Genomic DNA, 11026 nt, shown 5'->3' with positions numbered 1-11026 from the left:
TTTGTCTCTTTGTGTGTTCGCCCCCCCCGCACACACACCCACACACACACACACACACACACACACACACAGTCCTGAACTGAGGAGAAGAGGAAGAGGGCAAGGTGTGGAGGCCCTGCCTTCAGATGAGGCCTTCGCCGGGTCCTGGAAGAGCCCCAGAGATGTCCACACCCCGGTCTCCAGCGGAGAGGAGGACAAGGTAGGCTTTGAGGCCAGCAAGCGGCGCTCGGAGAGGGTGGGGACGCTGACATTTGAGGGGGCTGGCTAAATGAGCAACCACCTGGAGGCTGGGCCACAGGGCTCCCAGAAAGGGAGGGAGAGGATGCGAGGCCTCCACGCAGGTTGAGGTTTCTGAGGCTTCTCTTGTCTGGTGCTGTCAAGGTCAGCAGGTTCGGGTTCACCGAAGGGTCAGGAGGGTTTGAATTACTGGCTCTGCTGCAGCTCGGCTCTCCCAGGCTCGTGATCTGTCTCCCAGCCCTCCCCCAACTCTCCCTGCTGTCCCACCCCCATGGGGCAGGATGGGGAGGGTCCCGAGAGCCCTCAGGCCACCAGAGCCTTGGTGAGAACGGGGTGGGGAGGGGTACCTCCCTGGCTCCAGAGCCTGGTCCGTGCGCAGGCAGCAAGGGTCAAGGGGCCCTTTCTCTGGCAAGCAGCGATCCTGGGTCTCCCCAGCCTATATTCTCTACAGACCCTTTTCCAAGAAGTCCCCCATGCCAGCTGCCAGCCCTCCTCAGTTGCCCACTGGCCAGCAGAGGCGGAGGTGCCCAAGGAGGCGAGCCCAGGGACAGCAGGGCTTGGGGCACAGCCTGAGCGCCTGGCTCCTCCCTCCTGCGTCTGAAGCCTGGCTGGGGGAGAAGGGCAGAGCTGAGGCAGCGCATTTCCCATTTCCCGCTTAGTGCCCTTGGGGAGGTGGGGGAGGACCATGGCTACCCGCAGAGCTGGAGGGCAGGTGCCAGGGGGAAGCCGAGGAGTCAGAGACAGAGCCCAAGGGTGCAAGCGCAGGCTGAGAGGAGTCCCCACCAGGCCCTTGCTGCTCTATGCCCACCCAAACCAACCCTGCTTCTGGTGGTGGGGGCACATGCAGCCCCTCGGTAACACACCTGTACATACGCTCCTGGGGGTGGGGTCGACCTCGTATGACCTGTTATTTCTGGCATTTTATATATATGTATGTGTCTGTATGAATATGTATATATGGTCTCCTATATATACTCTTTCTCTCTCTTTTGTGCTAAATCTCAAAATATTTCCCCAAACAACACAGTGGAACCCTTTTCTCACAGTATCATGAACAAGTAGGGACACGAATGTGGTTAAGGATCTGGCCGCCCTCTGGCATAAACACAGGGGTCCGTGTACAAATGCATGCACCGTGTCAGCGCCACACTGCATGGCTACACCCCACAGAAACAACACGCCACATGCGCACAGGCCCAAGGTAAAGGTCTTAACACCGTGTCCACACGAACGACACCCGCCTCTACAACGACACAGTCAGTATTCAACAGGCTCATGGCCAACGCAACCCCGCGCGCGATCTAACCATGAGAGAAAACTCCCTCCTCAGGTATGAACAGCCCAATTTCCCTGCTTACTCGGAAGATTTCATCATCACCGGGAATGAGTGTTCCTATGTGGGGTTTTTTGATAGCAAGGTGAATGCTGACCTTTGAACCTTAGCTCTGCCTCGGACATTAGCCTGGTTTGGGGTGTCAGTCAGAAAACGGACGTAGTCTGAGGTCTGGTGCTAGTTACACTCAGACACTTGTCCAGGCAGATGGCTCTTGTATGTAGAGCTGGTTTCTGGCCTTTCACAGGACAGGTGTCATGAGGGGCCACATCCGCGACACGGCCAGCTAGTACAGGGTGTGCAAAGCCACAGCCTCGCGGCAGTGATCTGCAGAGCCTTGTTTTAGAGCTCAATCCTGCTCAGCTTCTCTGTCCACATAAATGTCTTCTTGCAGTGCCATGCAGGGCCCGAGAGCAGGACACAAGCGGAAGGAGGCTCCGCAGCTCCTACCCATGAGCACATGGGCCCCAGGCCCACAGGCTGGGTGAGTCTGAGATGCCCTAAGCAGGGGCCCGATGCTGGATGTACATGTGCGGAGGTGTGAGGATTAGGTGGTAAACAGACAAAATCGTGCCCAAATGCTGGGTCGAGGTTAGGAACGGGCTCAACCTCGCCCTTTACCAAGCCTGGTGTAGCCTCGTCATGTCTTCTAGGCCCTCTCCCAGCCCAGATCCTTCAGGTTGAATCCCGTCCTACTGAAATAGTGCACACTCAGCAAAATGTCCCCAAGATCTTCCCGCCCAGGGAGAGCGCGAACCCCTCTCTGGTTCTGCCCGCCTCCTTCACTGGACCCCAAGGCCATGGAGAGACTGGTTCTGGCTCCCGCCTCCGCCTCTACACACCTGCCCACACCCAGCCCTCACTCAGTTCACAGCCAGCCTCCTGAGGAGCGCTCACCGCAGACGTCCCCCCGCCAGCCTCCTGCAGGACAGCGGCCTGAGCCTGCGGAGCCAGGAGCCAGACCGGGCAGCGGGGCAGCCACAGCCTCCCCTCTTCCTGGGCTCTTCTCGCCTGTCTTTCCTGACACCAGCACTCCTCCCACTGTCCCTCCAGGAAGAGAGCCAGGGCAGAGCTTGGTGACCAGGGCATGCCTGGTTTACATTAATGAACTACACCAAGTGTAATCCAGCCATGGAGGCAGCCTACAAAAGGAGGCGATCGGCGGCCAGGAGCTGAGCTGCTCAGGTAATTGGTTTATCTATCTGGAAGCAGGGGGAGCAATCTCGGCACAGACAGACTAGCAGTAAAGTCTCTTCCTTAAGGCTATTTCCTTTGTCTTTTCAATTGCTTGCACATCCATGTGAGAGAGGGAGAGAGTGTTAAAGAGAGAGGGAGAGGGAGAAATGTTAATTTGTGAATTAATGGCTTTTCTCAGCGGAATTGTAAATTCAAATGTCACCTCACACGGTGACACCACGGCTGGTCTGCTGAAGAAGCAATGATAAGATCCCCCACCTCCCTCGGTGCCCCTCCCTCCCCAAAGATAGCTGTGGAGTGGAACATGCTACTTTTAATTTGCAATAACAACACAACAGAGGTATGTAGTAATGACTGCCTTCTTCCACCCTCCTCCTGGCTTCTTTCCCCCAGTCCAGTTGGCTCCCCATTTCCTCTCGCCACCCCTTCTGAAACAACACCTCACCTCACCCCGGCTGCCCCCAACCCCAGCCCAGCCCATGTCTGATCACATGGGGGGGGTGTGCCTTTGGAATTGACGATGCTGCAACCCTCTCTTCTCCTTCAATAATCAGGGAATTAATGACCCTGAAGTTAAAGTGAGGCTGATACTGAGGCCCTGCCCAGCGTTGGGAAAAAGCCTTCATTGTTTTCAAGCAGGAGGCGGGCAGCAGTGAGGGAGATTCATGGATGGAGATTGAATATGCAATTTTCTTTCACCTTGCCAAGAGCTGCCCCTGGGCTGTGCCTGGCCTAAATTTTTCCTTTTACCATCTCTGCCTTATCCGGCCCTCCCACCTCCCTTCCATTCTTTCCAGAAAATTACCTTCAAAATTGATTTCCACTTTTACAAACAAATATAATGGGAACACAGGAAAAAACTTGGGCCGTGATGAATTAGGGCTGTCAGGTGCTTCCAGGTCTCCTTTGCTTTTGTTTTACTGCCTGATCTGCTCTTTGTTTTTCCAAGGGCTGGAAAATGTGCCCCCATCCCCTGAGAGCCTGACCCTCCAGGCCACTGGGGCCTGGCCCCCAAAGCCCAGCAGTAGCCCATAACGGAAGTGGCTGCGGAGGCCCGAGACTCTATTAGCTCTTGGGTTCCCAAGGAAGCCTGAGCCACCTCTTCCGTTTCTGTTCCCTGGCCCTTAGGAATCCGCTCTCTAATTCACTCACCCCCACCCCCACCCCCAAGCTATTTCCCTCGACCCCCACACCATGTTCCCTCTGGCCCTCATACCTCTTAAAGTCCAGACCAGATGCAAACCTCCACCTCCTCTAATGTGGGCAGGATCAGTGTATACCTCAACTAGAGCAAATCAGAGACAGACAACACTGAGAGATCCCGAAGGCAGGCAGGTGGGAGATAGGGCAAGCCCCTGAGGCTGAGACCAGGCTCTTCAAAGGACCCAGGGTTCTGAGCTGCAACTTGACTCCCACGTAGCCCGAAGGCATGAGGGTCCCCAGCTTCAGGCTCCTGAGCCTTGGGCCCTAGGCCACCCCTGGAGGCAGGCTCAGACAGCCTACCCATTGGCCAACAGAATGTAGGCTGTCCATGGGGCCCCTGGGACCAAACTCCATGCACACCTGTGCCCAGGACAGACATGCAGCACACTCAGGTCTGGCTTAGCGCTCTCCCTGCCAGCTGGCGCTGGGGGACAGGTACACGGTCACACCTGTCCTCCCTCCAGACATGGACACTGGTCAGAAAACTGCACACCTTCCCGATTCATGACCCCCCACACCCCTATGTGCGAAAACCTGAGCGGTAGACCACACCCATGCTCACACACTTGCATAGACCGTGCGAGGTATCACACAGAGGCCCATAAAACAAGCAGACATTTCCCAAGGTAAATAAATAAACATACACGTGGGAGCAGAAACGTACACCTGGATAGAGGTGATGATGCCCCCGTGTTAGGAAAAGAAGGGGTCTTATATTTATCAATACACACAAAATGTCCAAGGCTAAACTGGCATGTGGCCACGTGGCCACAAAGCCAATGAACGGAAATGAACAAAAGTTCTCCCAGTCACGTGTGAGGCCACGCCCTTCCTCCACTGCCTCGGTCTACCCAGGTTAGCGCCTCCCAGCATGGGCCGAAGGCTGTTCTAATCCCAAGGAGCTGCACCAAGGTTAGGGAGCCTGTGTCCAAATAAATGTCTTTCTGACACAACTCCATCTCTTCTTAAAACATAAACCCAGCACGTAAGCTTTCTTTCCTACATACACAGGCGCCCGTCTTCCATGCTCTGCACCCCTGCTCTCATGTACCCCTCTCCACCATCCCCATGAAGTACGTGCTGGTGCTACCTCTATTTTACAGGGAGAACTGGGCCGACGAAGACTAAGTAACTGGCCCAAGGTCGCACAGCTAGTAAGCGGCCTGGGATTCAAACCTTCAGGCCTCACTCCAGGGCCCACGTTCTTTCGCAGTGAGTCACCCATGCATGCCGGGCTCCAGGGACTGCACGCTGGCTTTGACTCACACCTTCTCCCTCTGCAACCTTCTTCGGCCTCAAACCATGTCTTTTAGACCAGAGCAGGTGCTGCTCATTTCTACAGCTTAATCCCCTCATTCGGTCCAAGTCTAACCTGAGCCACACTCTTGGGGACTTCTAGGAGGAAAACTAACTAAGGAAATAAACTGCTTCTTCCCGTTATGGCTTCATCCAAAGCAGAAGGGAGCTATTAAAGGCAGTGACAGGACCCGGCCATTTGCAGCCATGCAGCCTGCCCTGCCTGCAAACGCACAACTGCACCGGCTTGGCACCACTCAACTGCACAATCCATTGTGCACCTAATTAATGGAATGCAAAATCACAGCCCCCTGCAATCCCACACATCGAGGGAGGGTACCAACACACCTCCCTCACACAGGTCGGCAGACTCGCACCATATGACTTCATTCGGATTTTTGGACAAGTTATGGAACGGCTCTGTGCTTCAGCAACACCAGCAGTGGCCGGTAATGCTGTGGGCCCCAGCCGGGAAAAGGCAAGGCACGAGCGTCTGGTTTTTCAGCCTGCTCATAGACGGGGCAATACTCCGTCCTCTAGAGCCACATAAGGGAGCGTGCAGCATTCAAAGAACCAGTCTCCCTTCGAAGGGCCAAGGGAACCCAGCCATCGTCCACCCGCCCATAACTGTGGCAAAGAAGTAAAGGTTTTAGCAAGGTACTGAGTGAGGGCCACAGAGCTGCTTCACCTATCCCCGGCTCGCCCACCTGTCTCATCCGGAAGCTCCTGGACTCCAGGGAAGAGGGCCGCAGCTTCTTGACCAGTGCATTTCTCATAGAGAACTCCGGGTTTTAGGACCAGCAGATGGCGTGATGGTTATGTTGCTGGACTCCCACATGGCCACAAGCCGATGTTGGGTCCAGGACTTGGACCCAACGACAGCTTCTAACTCACACCAGGCGTGTGTGCGTGCATGCCCAAAATCTCAAAAGGAGAATGGAGGAGAAGGGATTGTGGCATGGCTCTGCCTTCTAGGGGGCGATTTTTCACTTTCTGTCTCTCTGTCACTCTCTGTCTCTCTGGTGAGCACATGTGCCCTATAGCAAAAAATCTCTCTAAAAAAGAGAACTCTGTTTTGTTTTTTTCCCCACATACCAACGACCACGGCATGCAGTCTCGAGCAGCTCAGAGTCACTGCCAGTTTCTCCCCAGTGTCACAGCTGACCGGCCTTCACTAACATCCCCACAGATACGATGACTGCTGCAGATACTAATGATGCTGTCCATATTTCGAGTGCCAATGCAAAGATTCCGAATATTACCACTGCGAACACCGGTAACCACGGCCGAGACTGTCGCCAGCAACGCCCACACACGCTGCAGCCCTTGCCCTCGCTATGCCCACCGCCGTGACATTGTTGGAGCTGAAGTATAGGCCACACTGCACACAGAAGTGGAACAGGGAGCAGCATGCGGACAGAAAGGCTCTCAGCTTGTCCCAGAGCATGACACTTCTAGGTAGATACCAGCATGCTGGAGGCCGGAGGCAGCCTGGTGACAGGCAGGGCTACCAAGGGTCCTTGTGCCCCTCTGCTCCCTCTGGGCCAGTCCCTTGACACACATCTCCAGTCCCATCCCAACACCCCTCAGTCCCCCAGGTCAGGCCCTCCTGTGCCTGCAGCCCTGGCCCAAGAGCTGAAGGACACACACCGTATCCGTGCACCCCTGCCCGAGCCTGCCTCCTGCGCCTGGCTGCCAGCTGCTCTGCTACCTTGGCCTGACTGTGGAGTTGGGCTACATCATCTTGACACATAATTATCTCCCCTATTCTTAATCATCTGAGCTGCTCCCTAATGCAAACGGGGCCTAACTGCTTAGAAGCATGGGGGTAGTGGGGGGAGGCTGGGCCGATCTACCTTAGCTCTCTCCTCCCTCCCCCCTTCTCACCTGGGTCCAGTGGATTAATTATAGGGTAGGGTCAGGGAGAACCAGCTTCCCTCATAGACCTGGCCTCCACCAGGGGGAGGGTAGCTTGATTGGTCTGAGGTTGTTCAAGAGGAGGGGGAGTCAGGGCAAGAGAACTCCTCCCCCCAGTACACACACACACACAAGGAGAAGGGATTGTGGCATGGCCATGCCCTCTAGGGGGCGATTTTTCACTTTCTGTCTCTCTGTCACTCTCTGTCTCTCTGGTGAGCACATGTGCCCTATAGCAAAAAATCTCTCTAAAAAAGAGAACTCTGTTTTGTTTTTTTCCCCACATACCAACGACCACGGCATGCAGTCTCGAGCAGCTCAGAGTCACTGCCAGTTTCTCCCCAGTGTCACAGCTGACCGGCCTTCACTAACATCCCCACAGATACGATGACTGCTGCAGATACTAATGATGCTGTCCATATTTCGAGTGCCAATGCAAAGATTCCGAATATTACCACTGCGAACACCGGTAACCACGGCCGAGACTGTCGCCAGCAACGCCCACACACGCTGCAGCCCTTGCCCTCGCTATGCCCACCGCCGTGACATTGTTGGAGCTGAAGTATAGGCCACACTGCACACAGAAGTGGAACAGGGAGCAGCATGCGGACAGAAAGGCTCTCAGCTTGTCCCAGAGCATGACACTTCTAGGTAGATACCAGCATGCTGGAGGCCGGAGGCAGCCTGGTGACAGGCAGGGCTACCAAGGGTCCTTGTGCCCCTCTGCTCCCTCTGGGCCAGTCCCTTGACACACATCTCCAGTCCCATCCCAACACCCCTCAGTCCCCCAGGTCAGGCCCTCCTGTGCCTGCAGCCCTGGCCCAAGAGCTGAAGGACACACACCGTATCCGTGCACCCCTGCCCGAGCCTGCCTCCTGCGCCTGGCTGCCAGCTGCTCTGCTACCTTGGCCTGACTGTGGAGTTGGGCTACATCATCTTGACACATAATTATCTCCCCTATTCTTAATCATCTGAGCTGCTCCCTAATGCAAACGGGGCCTAACTGCTTAGAAGCATGGGGGTAGTGGGGGGAGGCTGGGCCGATCTACCTTAGCTCTCTCCTCCCTCCCCCCTTCTCACCTGGGTCCAGTGGATTAATTATAGGGTAGGGTCAGGGAGAACCAGCTTCCCTCATAGACCTGGCCTCCACCAGGGGGAGGGTAGCTTGATTGGTCTGAGGTTGTTCAAGAGGAGGGGGAGTCAGGGCAAGAGAACTCCCCCCCAGTACACACACACACACACACACACACACACACACACACACATGCAGGGCTTCTGGTTCTTCCTGCCACCCTGTCGCCCTCACCCGGAGCACTTCCCCTGCTTCCCGCTAGCCTCCTGCTACACTCGTGGTCGCACTGCGGGAGGACGGGCTTCCCACCAAATGCCCTCAGTGGCTACCTTTGCCTTGGGGGAAAAAAAGTCCGAACTCTATATGTGGTCCAGATGTGTCCTGTGTCCTGTCACTCAACCCAGCTGCTGGGCTTAGCGGCCACCACTTCCGTCGGGCCCTGTGTCCCTGCCAAAGCGCCCCTGCCTTTGCTGGCCACAGGGCCTTCTGGGCACAGGCTCCTTACAGAGAGGATTTCAAGCCGCCTCTGTCTTAAAACATCCTCTTCGTCCAGCCCTCGGGGCCCTCTCCACAGAGCAGCCCTGGCAGCAGCGCATCCCCTCCCCACCCTGGGACCCATCTGCCCTTGTAACACGTATCTGGTGACCTCTCTGCTCCCTAGGCTTACAGGTTTCCTACGCCCCGCTAGAGTGTAAGCTCCTTAAGGACAAGAATCACACCTTGTCCTGCTGCAGGATTCCATAGCAACCGATGTGCAAGAAAGGCTCAGGAAACTGGATTGATGCAGAACAATGAATGTGACCGAGAGAGCACTCTGTCCTGGCCGGGCTCCCCCAGTCCTGGGTGGCCACAGCCTCATGCCAGCGCCTCCCTTCACGGCCCACGGGAGCCCGGGCAGCAGATGGCATGCTTCTCTCCAGCCTCAGACCAACGGGGGAGAGGCCGAGGGTACAGGGGTGGGCTCTGTGGCCTCCTCTGGCCCCCTGGACACTTCACACACTGAAGCATGCAGAGCTGTGGTTAAAGGAGAAACCCTTTGCGTTTGAGGCAGATCCAATCAGAACACTCAGGGTGCCAAAGAGCTTGGCTGAGACCTGAGGATGGGAAGCCCCAGGGAGGATTGGGACTTGGGGCCTTTCACGCAACCTCCCCCTGCCATCAGGGGCTGCCGCCAAAACAACCACAATGAAATTTAGTGAGTGGCAAAGGCCGTGGCAGCCAAATGGGTTTGGATATTTTGGAAGAAGGAGAAATAGAGCCAGACAAGCTGTTTCCCTGTGAAACGAGGCCATTAGGGCTTCTGGAAGGAGGCCAGCCCCAGGTCATCACTGTCTTGCCAGGGCTAGGCCTCTCCTACACACCGTCCCCTCCGCTGCAGGCCAGGGCTCTCCCACTCCCTTCCCTCCGCCTGGGCCAGGGGACACTCAGACTGCGGTCCCAAAGAGTCTGTGCCTGTCCTTTCTCTCAGCTCTTTATCCCCTCAGGACTTCCCACCTAGGTCTCGTCTGCGCTCGGGAGGGCTGTAGAGTTTATTGTCCAAACAGGACATTCCTGAGAGAAAAAGGAGACACCGACTGGCCAAGACAGAGACGACAGGCACGCCTTGGGCCTGGCCTGAGCTAGGGGAGGTATGGTCGCCCCTTTCATGCTCATCTTTCGAGGATTCTATTTTGCGGGAGCATGCCTTTAAAATCCTCCATCTTCCTAAGGCCGGGAAGGTTAGCACCTTCCCAGCAGGGGCCATGAGACGGGCAGGAAGCAAGCCGGAGACTCCGGCATCTCTCTTTGGATCTGCCTACTCGGTGCCCTGGCCTTGCATATGGTCACCAGAGGATCCCGAAGTCACAGCATTTGAAAACACCTTCCCGGGAACCAGCAGTTAGTGTAATGGCTATGTCGCTGGACTCCCACGTAGTCGACCGCGGTTCGTGTCCCAGACCCGGTGGCTTAAAACTCACGCCGGGCGCGTGTGCGTGTGTGCCCAAGATCCCGAGAGGAGAATGGAGGAGAAGGGATTGTGGCGTGACCATCCCCCCTGGGGGGTGATTTCTCGCTTTCTGTCTCTATGTCTCTCTCTGTCTGTCTGGTGAGCACACGCGCCCCATAGCGAAAACCTTTCAAAAAAAAAAAAACACCTTCCCAGGCTCACCCTACCACTCTCCCCTTCCTTCTTCTCTTCTCTCCTCCTCTTCCCTCCCTGTTCCCTTTAACTCCTGGCTTAACAGCCTGGTTGCATCTGGAGGTGTTGCAGGGAAGTGAGGGGAAGGGCCAGGGGAAGCCGAAGTAATGTCTCCTCCGATGCAGAGGAGCAGAGAGGGGCCCCACACCCAGCTCCCTGCAGGGTCTGGGAGGACAGTGGCCACGAGTTACAAAGGGCACTGGGGTGGCTCTGCGTGATGTTGCTCCCCCACCTCCTGATGGTCTGGGATCAGGTGAGGACAGGGAGGTGGGCCTGTCATCCTCTGTCAGAGACCAGCTGTCCTCCCACCTCCAAAGCCTTCCAAGGTAAATAGTTTACACTTCTCCTGGCACTCCACTGGGATAGAGGGAGGAGTCCCTGTGGAAGGTGAGGCAGGCGGGGCCGCTGAGCAGATGGTGAAGCTGATGGCCCCACCAGCAACCTCCCTCCCTCTCTCCAGGAGCCAGCAGGGCAGTAGGGGGACCTGGGCTTTGCTGCTAAAATTGATCTCACAGCAGAGCAGCTGCGAGGCCAGGCCGAAACCGGAGCTCCGAGTCCAAGGACAAAGCACGCAAAGAGGAATCCAACGCTC

At 56.2% G+C, this 11026-nt stretch overlaps 1 protein-coding gene across 1 annotated transcript in view; it reads right to left on the bottom strand.

Moving 5' to 3' along the window:
* The window catches only part of PAX2 (paired box 2), a 103038-nt gene that overhangs the window by 52509 nt on the left and 39503 nt on the right, over positions 1 to 11026 (bottom strand). The window lies entirely within an intron of this gene.

The sequence above is a fragment of the Tupaia chinensis genome, unplaced genomic scaffold (genome assembly GCF_000334495.1).
Source record: "Tupaia chinensis unplaced genomic scaffold, TupChi_1.0 Scaffold000539_1, whole genome shotgun sequence".
NCBI classification, from domain to species: domain Eukaryota; kingdom Metazoa; phylum Chordata; class Mammalia; order Scandentia; family Tupaiidae; genus Tupaia; species Tupaia belangeri.
Note: the sequence above shows the minus strand (reverse complement) of the source record. Positions and strands in the feature narration are given on the sequence as shown.